The sequence below is a fragment of the Rhincodon typus genome, unplaced genomic scaffold, assembly GCF_021869965.1.
Source record: "Rhincodon typus isolate 14 unplaced genomic scaffold, sRhiTyp1.1 hic_rhity00001171, whole genome shotgun sequence".
In the NCBI taxonomy this organism is placed as follows: domain Eukaryota; kingdom Metazoa; phylum Chordata; class Chondrichthyes; order Orectolobiformes; family Rhincodontidae; genus Rhincodon; species Rhincodon typus.
This window is the reverse complement of record NW_025966809.1, coordinates 20,825-29,909: the sequence shown is the minus strand read 5'-3', so window position 1 is coordinate 29,909 and position 9,085 is coordinate 20,825. Positions and strand designations below refer to the sequence as shown.

Sequence of the window (9,085 nt, the reverse complement as noted above, 5' to 3'; positions counted from 1 at the left end):
TCCCACACCCCCCCCAACCCTTACTGTCTTTCCCTGAAGTCTGATCCTGAAGTTAGATGCTCTAACTGCCTCCCTCCTCCCCCCTTTGGGCTGTTTACCTCTTTGAAGAAGTTTGTTTTTGAACATTTTGTGAATTGCTTAACCTGTTAACTCTTCCTGTCTCTCTGCGTGACAGTTGTGTCTGTTTTCCTTTCAGCCATGTCCTGCCTCATTACTATAGCTCTTCATTCTCAAGCTTCAGTCCTGATGCAGGCTGCAAAAATACTGGTAAATTGGATCTCAATATCAATAGGTTTCAGGTAGACAATACCCTTCATTTTGGTAGACAGTACAGAAGCCCAGACCTTTTTAGAAAATAAATTTCCAAATGTGGTCAAAGATAAGGGCGGCAATGGTGACTCAGTGGTTAGCACTGCTGCCTCACAGCACCAGGAACCTGGGTTCAATTCCACCCTCGGGCGACTGTCTGTGTGGACTTTGCACATTCTCCCCGTGTCTGCATGGGTTTCCTCCGGATGCTCTGGTTTCCTTCCAAAGATGTGTAGGTTAGGGTGGATTGGTCATACTAACGTGCCCATAGTGTCTAGGGTGGGAAATGCAGGGATAGGATAGTGGGTGGGTCTGGGTGGGATGCTGTTCGGAGGGTTGGTGTGAACAGATGGGCCAAATGGCCTGTTTCCACACTGTAGGGATTCAATGGATCTGATGATGCAGAATGCACAAATGATCAGAAATAGTGAATACAGGTTGGGAAGACATAGAAGGACATGGAAAACACTGGAATTGTTGTTGTTTGTGGAATAGAATTGTAGGGCAGAGAAGCTAAGCACAATTTGTAGATAAGCATGGTTAATTAACACAGCAAGAACTCTTGACTAGTCCTGGTCTACAGGATATACTGCAAGGAAAAACTACTGGAATGATCCAAGAAGTGAGATTATAATTATCAGGAAACACAACAAACTGAGGCTGTTTCGTGTGAAAGCGATCAGAACTGGTGATCATAAATATAACATAGTCAAGAAATCATCCAATCACATTTCAGGAGAAATGTCAACCCAGATAATGGTGAGAATGTGAGTTTCACTGTCATAGAGTGTGGTTAAGGAGAAGCCAGAAAAGGATGAGTGAGAAAGGATCAGAGAAAATGTTGATGAAGGTGGAGTTTAAAACTGCAGCTTGAGCTCAATGGATTAAATGGTCTGTTTAAAAAGCTTTCACAAGTACCAAGTGTCTGAAAGCACTTCCAACCAACAAAGTATTTTGCTACATACACGTGGCAGCCAATTTAAACACATTAAACTTCCACTAACAATTGTCGGGTCTGGTTTTGTTAATTTTAGGATAATTATTAAGCAGGACATTGGGAGGAATTCCCTGACCACTTTCAAAATAGCACCACAGGATTGTTTTTTGCCTCCCCTTGGAAGGGAGATGGGAGTGTCAGTTTACTTCATCTGAAAAACAGCACCTCCGATGGTGCGGCGCTCCCTCAGCGCTGACCCTCCGTCCGATGGTGCGGCGCTCCCTCAGCGCTGACCGTCGAATTTTGTGTTCAATCACTAGAATGGGAGTTAAACTCACTGAGACCTGCAACAACTAAGTGACAATTGTACAGTTTCTGATTTTTAATGATTCTTTTACTCACACTACGTTAACCTTAGTGAGCAAAGATCGCAGCAATAGGAATGTTTCCCTTTCTCCAGCCTCAGCTGTGAGTCACTGCCAAACCACTGATGGTTCAAAGGGCTCCACGAGAGCAGCCAGCTTGAGGTAACTCAGACTTATTGTAGCTGCCAATGCTGGAATCTGTACTGAAAACAACAAACGCTGGAGATCACAGTGGGTCAGGCAGCATCCATGGAGAGAGAGCAAGCTAATGTTTCGAGTCTAGATGACTCTTCATCAGATCTGAAGCTTCCAAAGCACCATTGCTGACTGGGCTTGCCTCTTCCATGACCGGGGTTTCCCACTCATTGTGGGTGACAAGGGCCCTCAACTACATCTGACCAATCACCCGTGCTTCTGCCCTTCTCCTTCCCATCACTCACAATGATTGGGTTTCCGTTGTCCTCACTTTTCATCCCACCAGCCTCCCCATTCAAAGGATCATTCTCCATTTCAGACAACTCCAGCAGAATGCCACCACCAAACACGTCTTCACCTCACTTCCCCTGTCTGCGTTTTGCAGGGATCGTTCCCTCTGGGACACCCTAGTCCATTCCACAACCACCAACAACAGCCTCCTCCCCATGGTACCTTCCCATGTAACCGTAGAAGGTGTAACACCTGCTCCTTCACCTACCCCCTGCTCACCATCCAAGGGCCTAAACTGTCTTTCCAGTTGAAGCAGCATTTCACCTGCACCTCCTCCAATCTTGTGTATTGTATTCGCTGCACCCAATGTGGCCTACTCTACATTGGAGAAACCAAAGACAGACTGGGTGATCGCTTTCCGGAGCACCTCCAGTCTGTGCAAACAGGACCCTGACCTTCCCAAAGCCGGTCATTTTAACACCGCGTCCTGCTCACATGCTCCACACATGTCTGTCCTCGGCATGCTGCAGTGTTCCAGTCAATTCACAGCACAAACTGGAGGAATAACTTCTCATCTTCACACTAGGCACTTTACAGCCTTTTGGACTCAATATTGAGTTCAACACCTTCAAGTTGTGAACCATTTCTTCCCTCTCTTTTAGCTTGTTATGATATCCTCTTTTCCCTCCTCCTGCCCCCCATCCCCCCATCTCAAGGGGACTGTCTGTCCTTTCAAGTCTGACAGGAGACACACCATTGTTCAGCCATTCTCAATTCCATTCACTTAATCTGAACTTTCAACATCTTTTCTCCAGCAGCACCCTACACCCACTCTCCCCACCAACCCCCCCAAGCAATTACATAAATGCTGTCCCCTCTAAACTTCACTTCAGCTCTGATGAAGAGTCCTCTAGACACGAAACGTTAGCCTGCTCTCTCTCCGTGCACTGTACATCTCCTGAAGAATGGTCCCAACCCGAAACGTCAACTTTCCTGCTCCTCTGATGCTGCCTGACCCACTGTGATCTCCAGCATTTGTTGTTTTCAACTCAAACTCATTGCAGCTGGAAGCAAGACTTCACCTCAACTGCCTGGACTGGAGCTGGAGCTGAAATGTGAGCATCAAGCCAACTCCCCAAAGTACAAAGTTTTCTACACTAATTTGGCAAAATTTAGAGCATTGATTTAGACCACAGCTGCTGGGTTGGACCTGTTTGCGGTTGGAAGTGCTTGGATTTGGATTAAATGCTGCAACAAAAAACACACTGACACAGTTTGCTGCTTTTAATAAGAGCATTTGCTACGTGGCCCTTGCTTAAAACTATACACAGGCTACGTTTTCAATTGCTTACACATTTTTATTTCAGAACTAAGAAATTCTGACCATTCTTAGTTTACAACCTGGACTCGCCTCTCCATATCCTTATCCCAGCTGCTTATCACTCTCCTCTGCCCCTGTAACCCAGACCTAGTCCTTGTTATTTGCTGGGTGAATGATTTGAATGACTCTGAATTGCAATTCTGCGATAAATTTCACTCCACTAAATAATTAACAGGAGCACTTGACTGCTCTTGCACTCATAAGAGCTGGGGTGAGTAATTGTTAACCAGATTGAACAGTGAGTGCTGAGATTCTGGATAAGGTTCCAACATCTTTATTTTTAGTCATTCATGGAATGTGAGTAACACTATCAAGGCCAGCATTATTGCTTATCCCTAATTGCCCCGGAGAAGGTGGTGGTGGTGAGCTGCTTTCATGAACTGCTGCAGTCTGTTTAATGTGGAAATACCCAGAGTGCCGTTATGGAATTCCAGGATCTTGGTTGGTCCAGTGGCACTGGAGGAATGGTGATATATTTCCAAGTTGGTATTGTGTATGATTTAGAAAGGTACTTGCAGGTTCCCATGTCCCACCTGCCGTTGCCCTTGCGGTGGTACAGATCATGGGTCTGGAAGGTGCTGTCTCAGGAGCCTTGGCGAGTTATTACAGTGCATCTTCTGGAAAGTACTCACTGCTTCTCCTAAGTGTTGGTTGTGAAGGGAGTGAACGTTGAAGATAGTGGATGGTGGATGGGGTGATGATCGAGCATTCTGAGAAACGGTCACCGGACCTGAAATGTTAACTCTGATTTTTCTTCACAGACGCTGCCAGACCTGCTGAGTTTTTCCAGCTGCTTATGTTTACAGCATCCGCAGTTCTTTCGGTTTTTATTTGATAGTCAAGCGGGTTGCTTTGTTCTGGATGGTGTCAAGCTTCTTGAATGTTGCTGCTGTACTCATCCGGGCAAGTGGGGAATATTCCATCACACTCCTGACTTGTGCCTTGTAGATGGTGGACAGGCTTTGGGGAGTCAGGAGGTGAGTTACTCCCTCAATTCCCAGTTTGGGGCCTGCTCTTGTAGTCACAGTATGTAAATAGCTAGTCAAGTTCACTTCGGGTAACTCCCAGGATGTTAATGATGATTTCCAGCATAATCAGTTCTTTGATTTATTTGTTCAGGACATGTTGCTCCTCCCTCCCCCTCCTCTGCCAGATTCCCACTGATTCCAGTTTTACTAGGGCTCCTTGATGCCACACTGTGTCAAATGCTGTAGTAACGCCTAGGGCAGTCACTCTGATGTCGCCTCTGGAATTTGGCTCTTTACAAAGATGGACCAGTGAAGTCAGGGGCTGAGCTGCCCCGGCACACTCCAAGTTGAGTGTCAGTGAGCTGGTTGTGGTTGAGTAAATGTCACTTGATAACACTGTCAACAGCGCCTTCCTTCACTTTGCAGAAAATGGAGAGCAGGGCTGTTTTTGGGCCCAGTCGGCTGGGTGTGGTGCTGCTTTTCAATGCCAATGTTGTAGTTACATACTCATGCACACCCCTACCCCTGCAACCCCCCCCAAACTACCCCATATACTTTGCCCAAATTCTGGTATCCCCTCACGGCTCCTATATCTTTGACCTTGGGATCACCCTGTCTGTGAGCACAGGCTGGCTAAGCATAGCTCATGCCAACCAGGCAGTCTGAAACAGACAATTTGTAAGGCATTTCCTGCAAACCAGAGTGCCATGTGGTAGAGCTCAGGACCATTGAGACAGGGTTGTATGATTTCACCCAACGGTGGTGTAGGTCAGAGCTGTGTGTGTCTCATTGTCCATGTCAGTTATCCCCCTTCTTGTGAATTTTGCAATATCCTGGTGTCTCTCTCTCTCTCCGGGAGATAAATCCCTTTAACCTTCAATTCTTCAGAAAGTTTAGTAATTATGTTGGTTTGTAAATCCTGAACTTGATTGATCTGCCAATACTCACTGTTATCCCTGCAAACAATGTCTGACAGACAGATATCTGAGAAGGAACCCAGCAACTGAGGAATTGATAGTCAGAAAGAATCATAGAATTCCTACAGGCAGGCCATTCAGCCCATCGAGTTCACACTGACCCTCCAAAGAGCGTTCCACCCACACCCACACCCACACCCACACCCACACCCACACCTTAGCCTATCCCTGCATTCCCCACTATGGGCACTTTAGCATAGCCAATCCACCTAACCTGCACACTTTTGAGTAGCCAGAGGAAACCCACACAGACACAGGGAGAATGTGTAAACTCCACACAGACAGTCACCTGAGGCTGGAATTGAACTCGGGTCCTTGGTGCTGATAGGCAGCAGTGCTAACCACTGAGCCACCGTACCACCCCAAAGAGTTGAGAACTGTTTCTATCTGCATACTGTCCCTGTCCTGGGAGTATTTGATGGGGGACAGTGTAGAGGGAGCTTTGCTCTGTATCTAACCCTGCTCTGTCCCTGTCCTGGAAGTATTTGATGGGGACAGTGTAGAAGGAGCTTTACTCTGTATTTAACCCCGTGCTGTCCCTGTCCTGGGAGTGTTTGATGGGGACAGTGTAGAAGGAGTTTTACTCTGTATCTAACCCTGCTCTGTCCCTGTCCTGGAAGTATTTGATGGAGACTGGAGAGGAAGTTTTAACTTCATTTCAAACAATTAAAAGAAGTTTTACACTGTATCTAACCCTGTGCTGTCCCTGTCATAGGTTTGATTGATGGGGACTGTATCAAGGAGCTTTATTTTCAGTATAAAAGAGTAGAGGGAGTTTTACTCTGTATTTAACTCTGTGCTGGCCCTGTCCAAGGATTCTTTAGGTACAGTGCAGAAGAAGCAAGCAGGGGTTGGTGTAGTTCAGTTGGCAGGATGGTTGGTTTGTGAGGCAGTGTGTGCCAACAGCATGGGTTTAATCCCATACCCGCTGAGGTTACTGTGATGGACTCTCCTCCTCACCTGAGGTGTGATGGCTCTCGGGTTAAATCACCAGTCTCTCCTGTCTAATGAGAGAGCAGCCCTATGGTCTGATAAGACTATGGCAACTTGATTAGATAGTGGAAGCTTCACTCTGTATCTAACCCCATGCTGTCCCTGTCCTGGGAGTGTGTGATGTGTATATAGTCCAGAGAGATTTACTTTCACTTTAAAAGAGTAGAGCAAACATTATATTCAATTTAAGAATAGAGGGAGCTTTGTTCTGTATTGAAGCACATGTTGTCCTGAGGGTGTTTGGTGGGGACATTGTCAAGGGAGTTTTACTTTCAGTTTCAAAGCATAGAAGGAGCTTTACACTATGTCAAACCCCATGCAGTCCTTGTCTTGGGAGTGTTTGATGGGTACTATACAGAGGAAGCTTTTTCTATCTGACACCAAGTTGTACCTGCCTTGGGAATGTTTGGGGCAGTGTACAGGAAGCTTTATTTTCAGGTAAAAGATTAGAAAAAGCTTTACTATGCATCTAACCCTGTGCTGTCCCTGCCTTGTGAGTATTTGATGGGGACTGTCTAGAGGAAGCTTTACGTTCTATGTAACACTGTGCTGTACCTGCCATAGGGGTGTTTGATGGGGACAGAGTCAAGGAAACTTTACTTTCAGGTTAAAAGAGTAGAGGAGGCTTTACTCAGTATCTTGTTCCTGTTCAAGTTGGAGAGCTGAGGGGTCTAAGCTCTCTGTTTGCCCTGTTGACATTGAGCTGTAAATGAGAAGATGCTGGTCGATGGATTGTTGATCAGCTTTGCCCTTCCAGTACGTGCGAATACATCAGTCACAGGACAGCTAATGTCAAGTTTGGTTTTATTCTAGAACTGTGTATGCCAAACAGTCTCTCCAATCTCTCAGGCATTTGGCACAATGCCCTTGTGTGCTTGGAATGGGGCAGTGTCTGATTGGACGAGATGGTAGGGGAGGTGGTTGAATGTGACTTTTCTGGAGATTAGTTTGTGAGAAAGTGTCAACAGCTGGTCCTGGGTGCTTGCTGCAAGTTTCTCCAGTGACACACACACAACGTAAATCCTCAGGAAGGAATGAAACAGCAGAAGTTTTACATCAGAAATAAGGTGACAGAGCAGTGAGTATAGGTGAGCTGGAGAGTGTTTTTGAGGGAAGGTGAGGGCATGTGAGGAAGGGAGGACATAGAAGTTAGGACATTTGATGGAGAGTGTGGAGGGAGAGGATTGAGAAAAAGGGATTTGGGGCCTCGAAGGAAGTGTTTGGTGCGTCTGAAAGAATGAGAGTTGTGGAGGGAATGCAAGTGAGAAAGGGAGGGGAGTTGTGTCCAAAGGAGGGCAAGTGAGTCAGGCTGCCTGAGGGAGGGGAGAGAATTTAACTGAGGGCCAAGGATGTGTATGCTTTGGACAGAGTCTGACTGAGGAAGGGAGTAGGAGAAGAGTGGACAGGTGTTGGTGGGAGAAGGTTGGATTAAAGGCAATTAGGGATGGGCAACGAATGCTGGTCTTGTCAGTGACTTCCAATTCCCAAAACAAATCTTTAAATCATAGTAATTGCCCATCATACCTGTTAGACAGTCAACTTGCTGCTTGGAGCTTTGTGGCTTCCTTTGTTCAGATTTAAATCCCTAGATTTGAATCAAACTACATTGATTTTTCCATTAGGTTGAAAACAGTCATTGAAATAACCTGTAATTATGTTGTATCTTTTAATATAATCTAACATTCTCAGAACATTATAAAACAAAAAGTATCACACAGCCACAGAAGGAGGAAAAATAAGAATCTCGGAGACCCCAGCAGGTGGGCGGAAACTGCAGGGGCAGGGGTTGGGGGGTGCAAGGGGGCAGACACCACCCAGACAGGGTGTGGGGGTGGGGGGTGCGGATAGCACCCAGGCTGAGGAGTTTCCAAGTGATCAGTTCAAGCTGTTTCTTATTTGAGAAAGTTGAGGTGGAGAGGTACAGGGAGAGATTTCAGGAGCTTGTAGCCCTGGCTTCCAAAGAATAGCCACCAGGTATGCTCTGATTTAAAATTGAAATGCTCAATACGTCAATCAGCAATATGTCAGTAAGTAATGTGTAGCTCAGACTGGTTCATGCTGGGCAGTAGAATCTGGCCTGATCTTAAGTCTATGCAGGTCAGGGCATGGAGCGTGACCAGGTTGTAACTGGAATAATGATATCTCTTGATTATAAAGGCATGGGTGAATGTTTCAGCAACAGATCAGCTAAGAGAGGAATAGCGACAGTGTGAGATGGAAATAGGTGATCTTAGTGATGGTGTGAACATGGCTACCAAGTTGTAAAAGAGTCCAGTTTAGTCTGGACAGTGGCCAGAGGAGGGTATGGGGTAATTGCTTAGAGAATAGAGTTTCTGAAGACAACTGTTCATGGTCTTCCAACAATTTAGTTGAGAAGTTTTGGTTGGCCCAGGATTTGACGTTGGACAGGTATTGTGACAAATCAAACACATTGTAAGGTTTGTGAGTGGCAGTGGTGAGAGAAAGCTAGAGGTCAGCATTAATGTTAACACTGACATTGTGCCTGTGAGCAGCATCATGTCAATGAGGAACAGGATGACCCTTCATTTCAGGGGGGAAGGGGTGCTGTCGTGACTACGCCAATGATGAGAGAAGCCAGTCCATTAGTACAGGAATGGCAGATGACAGTCTCACTGCCTAGACAGTAGAGCTGTTGCAGGATGCTGGGGAGTGGGCAGTGAGTGACCTCTGGTGGCTGCACATGGTCCTGCACCTTCAGCTTGGCGCTG

The 9,085-nt window shown here is 46.2% G+C and overlaps 1 protein-coding gene across 2 annotated transcripts in view; it reads left to right on the top strand.

The window, feature by feature from the left end:
- The first annotated feature begins 200 nt into the window (after positions 1 to 200).
- The window catches only part of LOC109925494 (sodium-dependent neutral amino acid transporter B(0)AT2-like), a 29,177-nt gene continuing 20,292 nt past the window's right edge, over positions 201 to 9,085 (top strand). Inside the window, exon 1 of one of the 2 annotated variants that reach the window (XM_048592413.1) lies at positions 201 to 267. The gene's annotated coding sequence lies outside the window, so the exon portion shown is untranslated. Of the gene's footprint in view, positions 268 to 7,421; positions 7,445 to 9,085 lie in introns of those variants that run through there. The other variant, XM_020525434.2, reaches the window with a different exon arrangement.